Source organism: Phoenix dactylifera, chromosome 17 (genome assembly GCF_051530095.1).
Source record: "Phoenix dactylifera cultivar Ajwa chromosome 17, Ajwa_hap1_PhDact_Kaust_v1.1, whole genome shotgun sequence".
In the NCBI taxonomy this organism is placed as follows: domain Eukaryota; kingdom Viridiplantae; phylum Streptophyta; class Magnoliopsida; order Arecales; family Arecaceae; genus Phoenix; species Phoenix dactylifera.
The window spans coordinates 7,993,881-8,006,758 of NC_143206.1; the positions used below are offsets into that span (position 1 = coordinate 7,993,881).

The 12,878-nt window shown below is 38.4% G+C and overlaps 1 non-coding gene across 1 annotated transcript; it reads right to left on the reverse strand.

Moving 5' to 3' along the window:
- Positions 1–12,152: 12,152 nt before the first annotated feature.
- LOC120113214 (small nucleolar RNA R71) lies at positions 12,153–12,261 on the reverse strand. Its single transcript, XR_005515015.2, has one exon. It is a non-coding gene; the product is annotated as a small nucleolar RNA R71 (small nucleolar RNA).
- Positions 12,262–12,878: the final 617 nt, after the last annotated feature.

Sequence of the window (12,878 nt, forward strand, 5' to 3'; positions counted from 1 at the left end):
TATATACCTAAAATTTTATCTTAATTTATTTAATCATAAGTTAATGAATATATACTATGGAGGTCATATACTACCTAGAGGGCAAGCTAGAGGAAAGCCCAAGTACGAGGGAATTGGGAGGTGAAGGTAGAACGAGTACATAGGGGAAAATATATTTGTAGGGTATGGCACTCCACCACCCCCACAAAGCATATACCCTTATGTAGGGTCAAATCAAGTCCAAGTTTCAAAGCCTTAAGAACAATCCTTCTTTTAGTCCCTACTGATGATGCATATTTATACACATATGCCCAATATTATATACACCTATGTTCGATCTTGTTCTATATATATTTGTAAAGACTAAAATGTAAGTGGGGAGTAAAAGTTTAATTCTACAAACCTTAACCTTAATTAGCATGCTAAGCATGAGTTGAAGCTAAATTTGCTTATTCAATTTCTATCTAAAACTAATAAGAATGACAAATGTAATGAGATAAAAGAGCTGCAAAGCCAATAAAATTATGCCATGTATTGCAATTTATAAAAATTTTGGGCGACGAGCTATTCTTTTGTACATATACTCGATCTGGATCTACTAAAAGAGGAATGACTGACTTCGGAGCTTACCATACCATTTTGCCAAAAAATTATCGAAGAGAAAAGATTCCCCATTCTATATTTCTATAAATATGGAGCCGACCGTCGCAGTTGCGTACCTAACAAAGACTACCACCATCAATATGGTAAAGGATTTCTAGAATTGTGCATATCCTCTAACCTTAATCAGATGTACAAAATAAATTTAAGGTTATCAAGATGCCTTGGCATAAACCTAAGTGGCTATATGGAGAGGGTAGGCTATAGTACAGGCCTTGAGGAAGGGGGAGAAGACGAAGGAGAGGGGCAACATATTGCAGCATAGAGGTGGAGAGGGGACATCGCGAACACGGGAAGTGGGTAGGGGTGGATGAGGATATGGTGGTTGGTCATAGATGGAAGAGGTTGGGAACAACGAAACTACTGCGGTGAAGGCTAAGATGTAGGAGGTGGGCTGGGCTGGCAATGTAATCAAGGGTAGCAGTAAGGAGGGATTCGAGAGAGGGGCAGGGGTGAAGAGGGAATGGAAGGAGAAGGATAGGACAAGGAGAGGCTTGGCAATGCATGACTAGGGACATTCTACATTGGGCATCGTTGAAATGGGGTATGGGGAGGAGATAAATGATGACATAAGATATGATGCTAAGATTTTGATGAAGATAGAAATAGTGAAAAAATATTTTTAAATTAAGACACCTACTTGTGCAGTAGAAACTGGTTCTACAGTCATTTTTCCTACAAGTTGACCTATCATAAGATAGCCCTAAATTGTAGTCTAACAAGCAATTTAACTTTGAAAATTTATATTGCAAGCATCCAAACGAGCTGGCTCACACCTACAACTTGAGCTGCATGTGGCTGCAGGTATAGAAGTTCAAATTGTCCCTAATCGTCACTTGGACTTCTGGTGCCTTTTTTTGATATCACACTCAATTCATTAAAATGTCTTTGCAATGACTTAGGACCTAACTCGAAAAATCTAGCCAAAAAGTTATTGGTTGGGGTCTTTGTTCTTATTTAAGTACCTAAGATATCCCACATGCACACTTAGTATGTGTTTACTCCACATCCAAACTAATGTTGTGATTCATTAAAAGGGTAGAATAGACCGATGGCAAAAGTTGAAATACCAAACACGTAATAATATGGCAAGGGTGCAAACTGATACACCAAGAGTGCAAGCTGACACACTAAAGGTACATACCAAATAATTAACATATGGACCGTAGAGAACAGGGCTATCAGCTAAAGGTGAGGCAATTAATAAATGGAGTCTAAGGATGGCGACTAGTCAGTAAATGCCATTACCCATAAGGTGGAATAGGTAGGCACACTATCTGAAAAGGGAGAAGGGTGGTAGCACTACCCACTATACATGGTAATAGTAGGCCATGCAGCATATCATGGTTAGAAAAAGTACCTCTCTTCCCACTACCGATGATGTGAGAGGTGGGTTAGTATCACCTATCTATTTACATTCCTAACTCAACCACTTAGATAGTGACCATATGTAAGCGCCACGTGGATGAGGTTAACGGATCATAGCATCTGGAAATCACGTGATCCTACTAGATTTAACTAGATTTGGCCTTGATAAATTGACTATTTATAGAAACATGGAACAAAGGATGGATCCAGGCCAAGTTTATGCTGGTATAGGCCAAAGGATGCTAGTTTTATTTTGAATAGGACTTGGCTAGCGACTATGCCATATGTAGAATCATGGGCAAGCCTTCGGAACTGTTGAAGATTGTGATAATATGGACAGTTGCAGGAGTTAGCGGTTATTTTGCAATTGTTATTACTTTGTAGTTGTTATTAGTGCATTTTATCTTATCTTAGCTACCTTATCAGTAGTCCCTTCATCCTACAAGTAATGCTAACTTAGATTTCTACTACCGTAGCTGAGGGTACAAAACTATCTCAATCCGAATTCATCATCTTCGAATAGTGGTGTACTGGTGATTAAAATTTTTGAAGGTTAAGGTACTTAGACTCACATTACTCGTGTATCCTCACTTTGATCATCTTCTTTCTAGCTAATCTAACATTGGTGGCATCCCTATGCTCCTATCTATCCTTTTTCTTCTAATTTGTCATCCTTATGAACACAAGAGCCAAACAATTTTTTTTGTCATGACCAGTGGGGACCACAAAAGGCAAACAGCATGGGACTTTGAACAAATGCTAGCATCGGTCCTTATACATTCCTCCTATTTTAGCCCAGCATCTTCATTAATGAAGGATCCAATTAGAAACAAAAACACCAAGACCAGCTCACACTCAACTCGATAAAGGTTCATGTTGCGGAATTCTCTAGTCAACTTGGGAGATTGGAAGTCTAGCTAGACAGTTATTAATCAAGATCCTTAGTTCTACTTAAGTATCCAAGATTTTTTCTATACAAAACCAATGTAGGATTAAAGATGTGCCCCCATGAATCCTCACGTTCTTCTAGAGTAACTTCAGAAGTGTTAGATTTTTTTTTAGTTAAATTAATGATTAAAAGTTTTCATACTTAAAATATATATGTTATACATATATGTTAACAAGAGAGTATGGCTTGGTGGTTGGTGCGTTGTTTGGGTGGGGATGAGATACGCTGGGCCCTGCCCCTGCTCGTCCGAGGTTCTTTGCGCATGTGCTCGTCCGACCTACCTCCTCATCCGAAGCGCGAAGAGCCGAGGTTGTATTTCATTCGTGCTCCTCCAAGAGGAGTCGAGGCCGAGGTCGGATAGGTGTGATGAGCCTAAGGAGCCGAGGTCGGACAACAGGTGCGATGAGCCAAGAGGTGCGTGAGTTGTGCTTCGCACCCATAGCACGAGGAGCCACGTCGCTTCCTCGTTAGCACCTCTTCGCAATCGACCTCGCATCCGCTGGCCCTACTCCCAGTGTTTTTTCAAACTTTCTTACCGGTTTCGACTGTTGGATCGGTTTTGGGTCGCGTCTGTCCCGAAGAAGTCTATAAATAGACCTCTTCGGATTAGACAGGATACATAATTGAAAACAGAGAACTTCTATTCTCCCTGTTTGCTATTTTTCTTTCAATCAACGGGCTTGCTGCATACTGATTCTGGGTTCGAAGGCTTCTTTGATCCGTGCAAATCATTGAGGCAGAAGGAACAGTGCGAGAGGTTGTTGTATCTCAGGAGTAGAACGCCATCTAAGCCTAGTGCACTGTAAGGCGGCGAAATCTACTTCAAGAAAAGTGACCAACATACCATGCCTCAGCATCTCGGGTTCCATTTTTCCACTTTCTCTATTTTATTTTCTCTAAGCCTATTTCTGCCTATTATTTGTTGAAGTAGAGTATTATAGATTTAAAATTTTCTGGGACAGTTTATTCCCAACATTCTTGAAGTAGATTTCTCCTACATATAATAGGCTAGTACTTAGAGTTACCCCAATGGCCAATGCAAGTGACCCGGTTCCTCCTGAAAAATTTAATGGAAATAACTTTAAGCGTTGGAGACAGAAGATGGAAATCTTCTTAACCACACTTGGGTTATTTTCCATAATCTTCGACTCTCCTCCAAATGAAGAAGAGAATGAACCAGCTAGAACTTGTAATTTGGAGGAATTTAAGAAGAAAGACTACTTGTGTAAGGGAAGGATTCTGTCCTATCTTACTGATTCCCTTTTTGATGTCTACTGCACTTTTAAAACCTCCAAGGAGATTTGGGATGATCTTAATAAGAAATATGGTATCCAAGATGCCGGAATGGACAAGTATGCTGCTAGTAAATTCCTGTCTTATAAGATGGTTGACACCAAGCCCGTAGTTGATCAAGCCCATGAGTTAACAGTGATTTATCATGAATTAGGCTTAAGGGGAATGGGTATAACTGAGAGCCTTCAAGTTGCTTGTACCATTGACAAGCTCCCACCTTCTTGGAAAGACTTTGGATTATTCCTGAAACATAAAATCGAGGATATGACAATGAAAACTCTATTGTCTGCCATTAGGATCCATGAACAACACCTTGAGAAAGATAATGAGCAACTCATGAATCCTGAGCTTCTAACCAAGGTGAACTTTGTAGAAGGCCAGAATAAGACCCATAAGTTCAAGAACTCCAAATTTGAAAAGGGTGGACCTAGAAACAAAAGAAAACCTATGAAGCCAAAACACCATATCAATAAGAATGATCGGAAGCCGATTCGCTACAATTGTGGGAAACTCGGTCATATGGCTCGAGTATGCCGGATGAAGAGAAAGAAGTATCAGAACTATGAACATGCGTCTTCTCAACCTGCAAATCCACAAACCAACATGGTGCTATCCAGTATTGGTCCTACTAGTACTGATGATCGGTATGTAACTTTAAGTCCAGAATTAAATTTGGCAATTTGCTCTACCGATTGGTTAGTGGATACAGGTGCGAATGTTCATATGTGTACTGATCATACCCTTTTTACTACTTATCAGGTCCGGAGCGGCCTAACAGTAACTATGGGGAACTCCACCTCGGCACGAGTGCTTGGAACTAGAAAAGTACTTCTAAGGCTTACGTCTGGAAATGTGCTTACACTATTTAATGTGTACCATGTGCCCGATGGAAGGAGGAATCTGATTAGTGGATCTCTTCTAAATAGGAGTGGTTATTCTTTGTTATTTCAATCTAAGAAAGTGATTATAACAAAGAATGGAACATTTGTAGGCAAAGGCTATGAGTGTGATGGCTTGTATGTAATAAATAATGTATCTTTGGATTTTTCTTCTGATAACAATAATAAAATTGTGCTTTCAATATGTTCTTCATCTCTTTGGCATGCTAGATTAGGATATGTGAATAATAATACTATTAAAAGAATGATTAGCTCTGGTTTATTGCCTAATGTTTCATTAAATGAAAAGAAAAGGTGCCAAATTTGTGTTCAATCTAAACAACCTAGAAAACCATTTAAAATAGTAAATAGAAATTCAACTTTATTAGAATTAATACATTCAGATGTATGTGATCTAAATAGAACTTTGACAAAAGGGGGTAGAAGGTATTTCATTACCTTCATAGATGATTATTCTAAGTATTGTCAAGTTTATTTAATGAAATCTAAAGATGAAGCATTTGAGATGTTTAAGACTTACAAATCTTTAGTAGAAAATCAACTTGACAAGAGAATAAAGATTCTCAGGTTAGATAGAGGAGGAGAATCACCTCTAATGACTTGAATGAATTCTGTAGAATTAATGGAATTCTACATGAAGTTACACCTCCCTATTCACCTCAGTCTAATAGAGTGGCTGAAAGGAAAAATAGGACTCTGCAAGATATGGTAAGATCTTTGCTTGCCAACTCAGGTTTACCTGAGGTTTGGTGGGGGGAAGCAATGCTTACTGCATGTTTCCTGCTTAATAGGATTCTATTTAAAGGTTCTAATAAATCTTCTTATGAACTTTGGAAAGGAAGAAAACCTAACCTAAACTTTGTAAAAGTTTGGGGTTGTTTGGCGAAGGTTAATATTCCTTTAATTAAGAAAAGAAAATTAGGACCTAATACTTTTGATGCTGTGTTTCTTGGTTATTCTCTTAATAGTGTTACTTATAGGTTCTTAGTCATTAGTTCTGATATTAATGGCATAGATAAGAATACTATAATTGAATCTAAAGATGCTTCTTTCTTTGAAGACATTTTTTCATTTAAGGATAAAATAGAAAAGCATGTAATAGATAGATCTAATGATGCATCTTGTAGTTCGCCATCTAATTCTCTAATTATTCCTAATAATGAAAATGAAAATGAACTTAATGATATTAATGAACTTGATAAAGGAAAAAGAATTAGGAAAAAGAAAGATTTTGGATCTGATTTCTATACTTTTAGGTTGAAGATGATCCTAAAACTTATAAAGATGCTATGAACTCATTAGATTCTATGTTTTGGAAGGAAGCTATTAATAGTGAAATGAATTCACTTATGACTAATAAAACATGGTTTTTAACTGACTTACCACCCGGTAGTAAGGCTATAGGTTGTAAATGGATATTTAAGAAGAAATTAAGACCTGATGGTTCTATTGAAAAATATAAAGCAAGATTAGTTGCTAAGGGTTTTCTCAGAAAGAGGGTATTGACTACTTTGATACATATTCTCCTGTAACTAGGATAACCACAATTCGTACTTTAATTGCACTGGCTTCAATCCATAATTTCATAATTCATCAAATAGATGTCAAGACTGCCTTCCTTCATGGTGATTTAGAGGAAGAGATCTATATGGATCAGCCAGAGGGATATGTGGCTCAAGAACAGGAAAGAAAAGTTTGTAGGTTAGTCAAATCCCTCTATGGTTTAAAACAAGCTCCTAAGCAATGGCATAGGAAATTTGATAAAATAATTGTTTCTTACAGCTTTAAAGCAAATGAATCAGATAAGTGCTTATATTCTAAGTTAGAAAATGATTCATGTATTATCTTGTGTTTATATGTTGATGATATTTTAATTTTTCGTACTGATATGAATATGGTGACTGATATCAAAACTTTCTTGTCTAATAATTTTGATATGAAAGATTTAGGTCAGGCAGAGGTAATTCTTGGTAACAGGATTACCAGAATACCTGATGGTATAATTTTTGATCAATCACAATATATTGAGAAAATATTGAAGAAATTTGATAAGTACAACTGTAAACCAGTGAGTACACCTTATGAGCATGGTTTGAACTTGAAGTGCAATAAAGATGATCCAGTGGCCCAAGAGAAATATGCTCAAATTATTGGGATACCGATATATGTTGCAAATACAAGTAGACCTGACATTTCTTATGCTATAGGAAAGCTTAGTAGGTTTAATAGTTGCCCTAGTCTTAGTCACTGGGAAGCACTGGATAGAGTACTTAGATACTTGAGAGGTATAATGTATTATGGTTTACATTACTCAAGATTTTCCACTGTACTTGAAGGATACAGTGATGCTAGTTGGATCACTGATTCAGTGAATCGAAAAGGAACTAGTGGATACATATTCATGTTGGGTGGTGCAGCTGTTGCTTAGAGATCATCCAAACAAACTGTGATCATAAGATCCACTATGGAGGCTGAGATTGTAGCCTTAGATTCTACAAGTCAAGAAGCAGAATGGTTTAAAAATCTTATGTCTGAAATACCTATTATGGAAAAGCCTATATCTGCTATCTCTTTGTTATGTGATAATGAAGCTGCAATTAATACTTGTAGAAATACTGAGTATAACAAGAGAAACAGAAGACACATTAGTGTGAGACATAAGACTATTAGATACCTAATTAAAAATGGTATCATAACTTTGGAATTTGTTGGATCTAAAGATAACCTAGCAGATCCTTTAACTAAAGGACTGGCTAGAAGCAAAGTCATAGAAACATCAAAGGGGATGGGACTGAAACCCATAAGGAATCATTGACAATGGCAACCCAACCTATTCTGACTGGAGATCCCAAGATGAAAGGTTCAATGGGAAAAACAAGTTGTTTAATGATTAGTTAGCACTATTATAAAATGACTTTATGTCATTTGGTCTCTCCCTGTGATGTGAGTGCTAAATACAGCAGAGGTATACGGAAGAGTTTAAAACTCTGAATGAGTCCGAGTCTATGGCAAGGTGCCGTGCTGCGAGCACCCTTGGAGGACTCACCTATGTGAGTGTGACTGTGTGGCCGCAGTCTATGGGGATAAGGGTTTAACCCCTAGAGCACTCATGAAACTGAGATATTGGTGCATAAGGCCAGAAAAAGCACCACCTATGATGAACCCAGTATTTGTATTTGTCATGGGTGAAGTATATAGAAATCTGAACCAAAGAATTTGGTTCAAAGCTTTTTAGCTACCACTATACCTTTCAGATAAAAATATACTTTCACTAGGTAAAGGTTCAAAGCCGCAAGCTACCTTTATTGAAGTCGTGACATAAACAAGCCCGGTTTGACTATTTTCTGATTTTATAAAGTTTTGAAAACATTTTAATCAGGTGGGGGAATGTTAGATTTTTTTTTGTTAAATTAATGATTAAAAGTTTTCATACTTAAAATATATATGTTATACATATATGTTAACAAGAGAGTATGGCTTGGTGGTTGGTGCGTTGTTTGGGTGGGGATGAGATAATAGGTTCGATTCCTGATGAGAGTACAAAAGTACGATCTACATACTACTTAAATTAGTATTATTGCCAACGGATAACGATATTATCACTAATTTAATATTATATTTTTGATTGGGTGCAGGTGATCAGAAATCAAAGTTACAATGCGTATTTAGAATAAATTGGGCCTAGACAAATGCATAACTTAGACCACATACGCCCAACCTGGTCATGGTGATCAAACCCACCAATCTTCAAGCACACTTGCACTCGAGGGGTATATGCCAGCCATCCTAAGACAACACGCAATGGGACATCCGAAATGGCCACATCAGCGATCATCCCGTGATCAACGAGTCCCCTCCAGGTCGTCCACACCCGTGATGAGTTCCGTTCTGATCCTGCCCGAGCCCGTGAAGCTTCTCCCACATGATCTTCTTTCCCCCGTAATCCCAGCTTCCGGAAATTGAGTCCCAGCGATCCTAGACGTTCGCAATTCACTCGTCCACGCCCCTGCCGTCCGCGATCCATCCGAGTCTCCCACCGGCTCACGCGTCCATCCCTTCTTCCGGACCCGTTTCAGCTCCAACGTCGCAGCAACCGTGATCAACGCCCAGCATCCGTCCGCGGCTTCCACTCCCGTGCACAATCCCAGCATCCGAGCAACCCGCGCCCAGCCGGGATCCGCCTCTCCCAAATCTCCCACGCATCTGCAATGCTCCTCCACTGATTCTTCCATGATCCCAGCTCCCGTATTAAGACCTCAGCATCCCGTTGATGCCGCCAGCAGCCGTTCATGATTATCTCGGCGATCACCCAGCCGTTCTCCCTTCCGGGCGTCCTCCAGATCTGCAACGCTCCTCCACTGATTCCGCTTCACCTCCCAGCCATTCACAAGCTTCCCAGCGGCCATCCGGAAGAGATCGCGATCCAACCGCAGCTGTCTTCCTCCTCCATCGATTCATCTTCACTAGAACAATCCCGCGATCATCGCTCCTCCTCCGCCTCAGCCCGCGCCTCTTTCCTTCCGCACCCGCTTCTCCTCCACGCCATGCTCCGGCGATCTATAAGAAGGGGAGGGGGAGGAAGAACAGGGGAGCGCTCATTCGAAAGAAAAAAAGGAGAGCCGGGCTGCTGCAGTAGCAAGAAAAAGAAGAAAAAAAAAATAGAAACAGGGGATGCCCTGTTTCTGTTATTAAAAAAAAAAAAAAAAAAAAAGAGTGAGAAAGAGAGAGGAAGATGATGAGCTAAAATCCTTGGTGATGGGTGAAGGAGGATCCTTTGGTGTACCGAGTTCATGATGTAAATTCTAATCCTTTGCTTTATACAATTTATCTTTTGATTATGTTATGATTCTCATATGTTGAAAATTCTTTTATGATTTATGCTTATTGATACATGTCTTCCTCAATTATTTGATTCATCGTTGACGTTCTAAGGCACGTTGAATGCTTAAAAAGAGAATTCATGTTATCAAGAACATACTCAATAATTAAATTTTATCTGCTTATACTTTTTAAAAGAAAACAAAAGAATCATAGAATTTATTGCATGAACTTGATATTATTAAAGGAGATTCTGGATCCCTACACCATTTTTAATATATCCAAACTTCGACTCTCTATTTACTAGTTTATTTTCTATTTGCAAACCATCATCTTAATCCACAAGTTCATTGAATCAATTAATCTGAAATTAAACTAATAATCCATATTTCGTTCCCTGAGGAATCGACCTCGGACTTCCGAGTTATACTACTTGTGCGATTCTCCTGCACTTGGGAGAACAGTTTTTCAAAAGCACCAAGTTTTTGGCGCCGTTGCCGGGGAACGGCTGAGTTATTAGCATAATTTTAGATTTAATTTTTTACCTTAGTAGTTAGTATTTTTCTTTTGAAAAAAAAAAAATTGCATCTTTACTACTATTTTTAATTCCCTACACAGTTTGCATCAAACTCTGATATCATAGAAATTAGCCGTCGGATTTGATTAAAATTTGGTCAGCTAGTGCAAGACACATTGTTAGATAATCTGAACGGTCTGATTGACATTCTGATATTTTTAAGACCATCAGATTAATACGAAACCTTGCTGATTTCTGTTTTGAATTTTCTGCATTTATTTTTTAGAATCAGAATTATATTGTTATTATATCTCATTAACCCTTGTTGCTAATTAAAAATTGAAGAAAAGAAACCTTAAGAATAGATCAAGGGTGATTATTCAAAAAAAAAAAAAAAGAAAAAAAAAACCTAAAATTTCCAATTTCAAGTTTCAAATTTCAGAATTCAAATTTCAAACGTCAACTCATAAAATTTAAAAAAAAATAATTAATTTGCTTGATCGCCTATTCAATGAAATTTAATGTCATGTCATAAAATATTAAAAAAAAATCTCTTGATTGTTGCATATAGTGTAAGGCATCAACATAAAATATTCTAAGGGCTGAACCTATTTAAAAAGATAAGGTCGGGATTTCATCACTCGTCCTTAGCCCAAAAATCACCCCAGTGCATAAATGTCCCAAGCTTAACTAAAATCAACTAGACGTTGGCCCCTAAGGACATTCGAGCTCAATAGGACGAAGACCACCGAAAGTTGCACCAATTTCGCTCTGTGGCTTAGTTGATGTCTAGGCAAGCTTTGTCCCTATAAGGGAGACAGTTCATCTGTTCGAGGCAAGTGGGTTTTAAGTGGGACCTTTGCGAACGCATCGTGACCCCTCCACTTACCTGGGAGCTTACCTGGTCAACTCGGTTCATTGGACCGGATTGGAGGCTTAGGTGTCCTCTTCAAACCAGTTAGGAGCTGTCTAGAAATTTAAGAAAAACATTAGAAATTGAGGTGTAATGTTGTGTTGCATGTTTGATTGTGAATAAGACTTTTGTTTTAGGATGTCGTTTTAGGGTATCTTTAGTTAGTACTTATATTTTTTTTTATTTTATTTTTTTTTTAAAAAAAGAAAGAAAAAAAAGAGAGGGAATTATTTTGCATGTTAAAGTGGAATAGGGACGACACCGGTCGATTAAGTCGTACAACTTTAGATCATCCCTTAGGACATACTTCTGAAATTCCTTCGCAATATCTCACACCTTGTGAGATGGCTGATCTAAATGAAGATGCGGGGAGTCACCACAATCGAGAACGAGAATCCCATGTTATGACTCTAAGACAATACCTACAACCGGCTAGGACTAGTCAGCCTTCATGCATAATTTTTCCTGATAATGTAGGTCATTTTGACATCAAACCAGGGGTAATCCAATTGCTGCCCAAGTTTCATGGGTTAGAGTCCGAGAGTCCGTATCTTCATTTAAAGGATTTTGAAGAATTGAGCATTACATTTAGAGTGCCAAATGTCACCGAGGATGTCCTCAAGTTGACATTGTTTCCTTTCTCTCTAAAGGATAAGGCCAAAACATGGCTAAACTCTCTGCGACCTAGATCAATAAGAAATTGGCAAGATATGCAGAGAGAATTTTTAAAGAAGTTCTTCCCCACACAAAGGACCAACTTTTTAAAAAGACATATTAGCAATTTCCAACAAAAAGATAATGAAACATTTTATGAATGTTGGGAAAGATTAAAAGATCTTCTTCTCTCATGCCCTCATCACGGATTCGAAACTTGGAGAACCATTAGCTTCTTTTATGAAGGTTTATCTTCACAGTTAAAACAATTTGTAGAGACCATGTGCAATGGTAGATTTTTAGAAAAACACCCTGATGAGGCATGGGAGTATTTGGATTCCCTTGCTGAGACTGCCCAACTTTGGGATAACGGGGATAGAAACAACAAGTCTTTGCCTAAGCCTACTAGCTCTGTACAGGGAGGCCTTTACAACCTCAGAACTGAGGATGATCTTCATGCTAAAATGGCAGCCCTCACTAGGAAGGTAGAAGAAATTGAGCTTAGGAAGGTTGAGCCTGTCAAAACTATAGAGCTTAGAAACGAGTGTTGTGGTATCTGCGATATGTCAGGTCATACCACTACAGATTGCCCCACCATACCGGCATTCAAAGAAGTCTTGCACGATCAAGCGAATGCTATGAACTCCTTCCAAAAGCCTTATAACGATCCATACTCGAATACCTATAACCCTGGTTGGAAGAATCATCCAAACTTTAGGTGGAGAAACGATCATCCTCAACAGTCACACCATTCAGCTCCTCCACCTGCACATCCTACTTATGCACCATCACCATCTCAAAAGCCAAATATCGAGGATACCTTGCAAT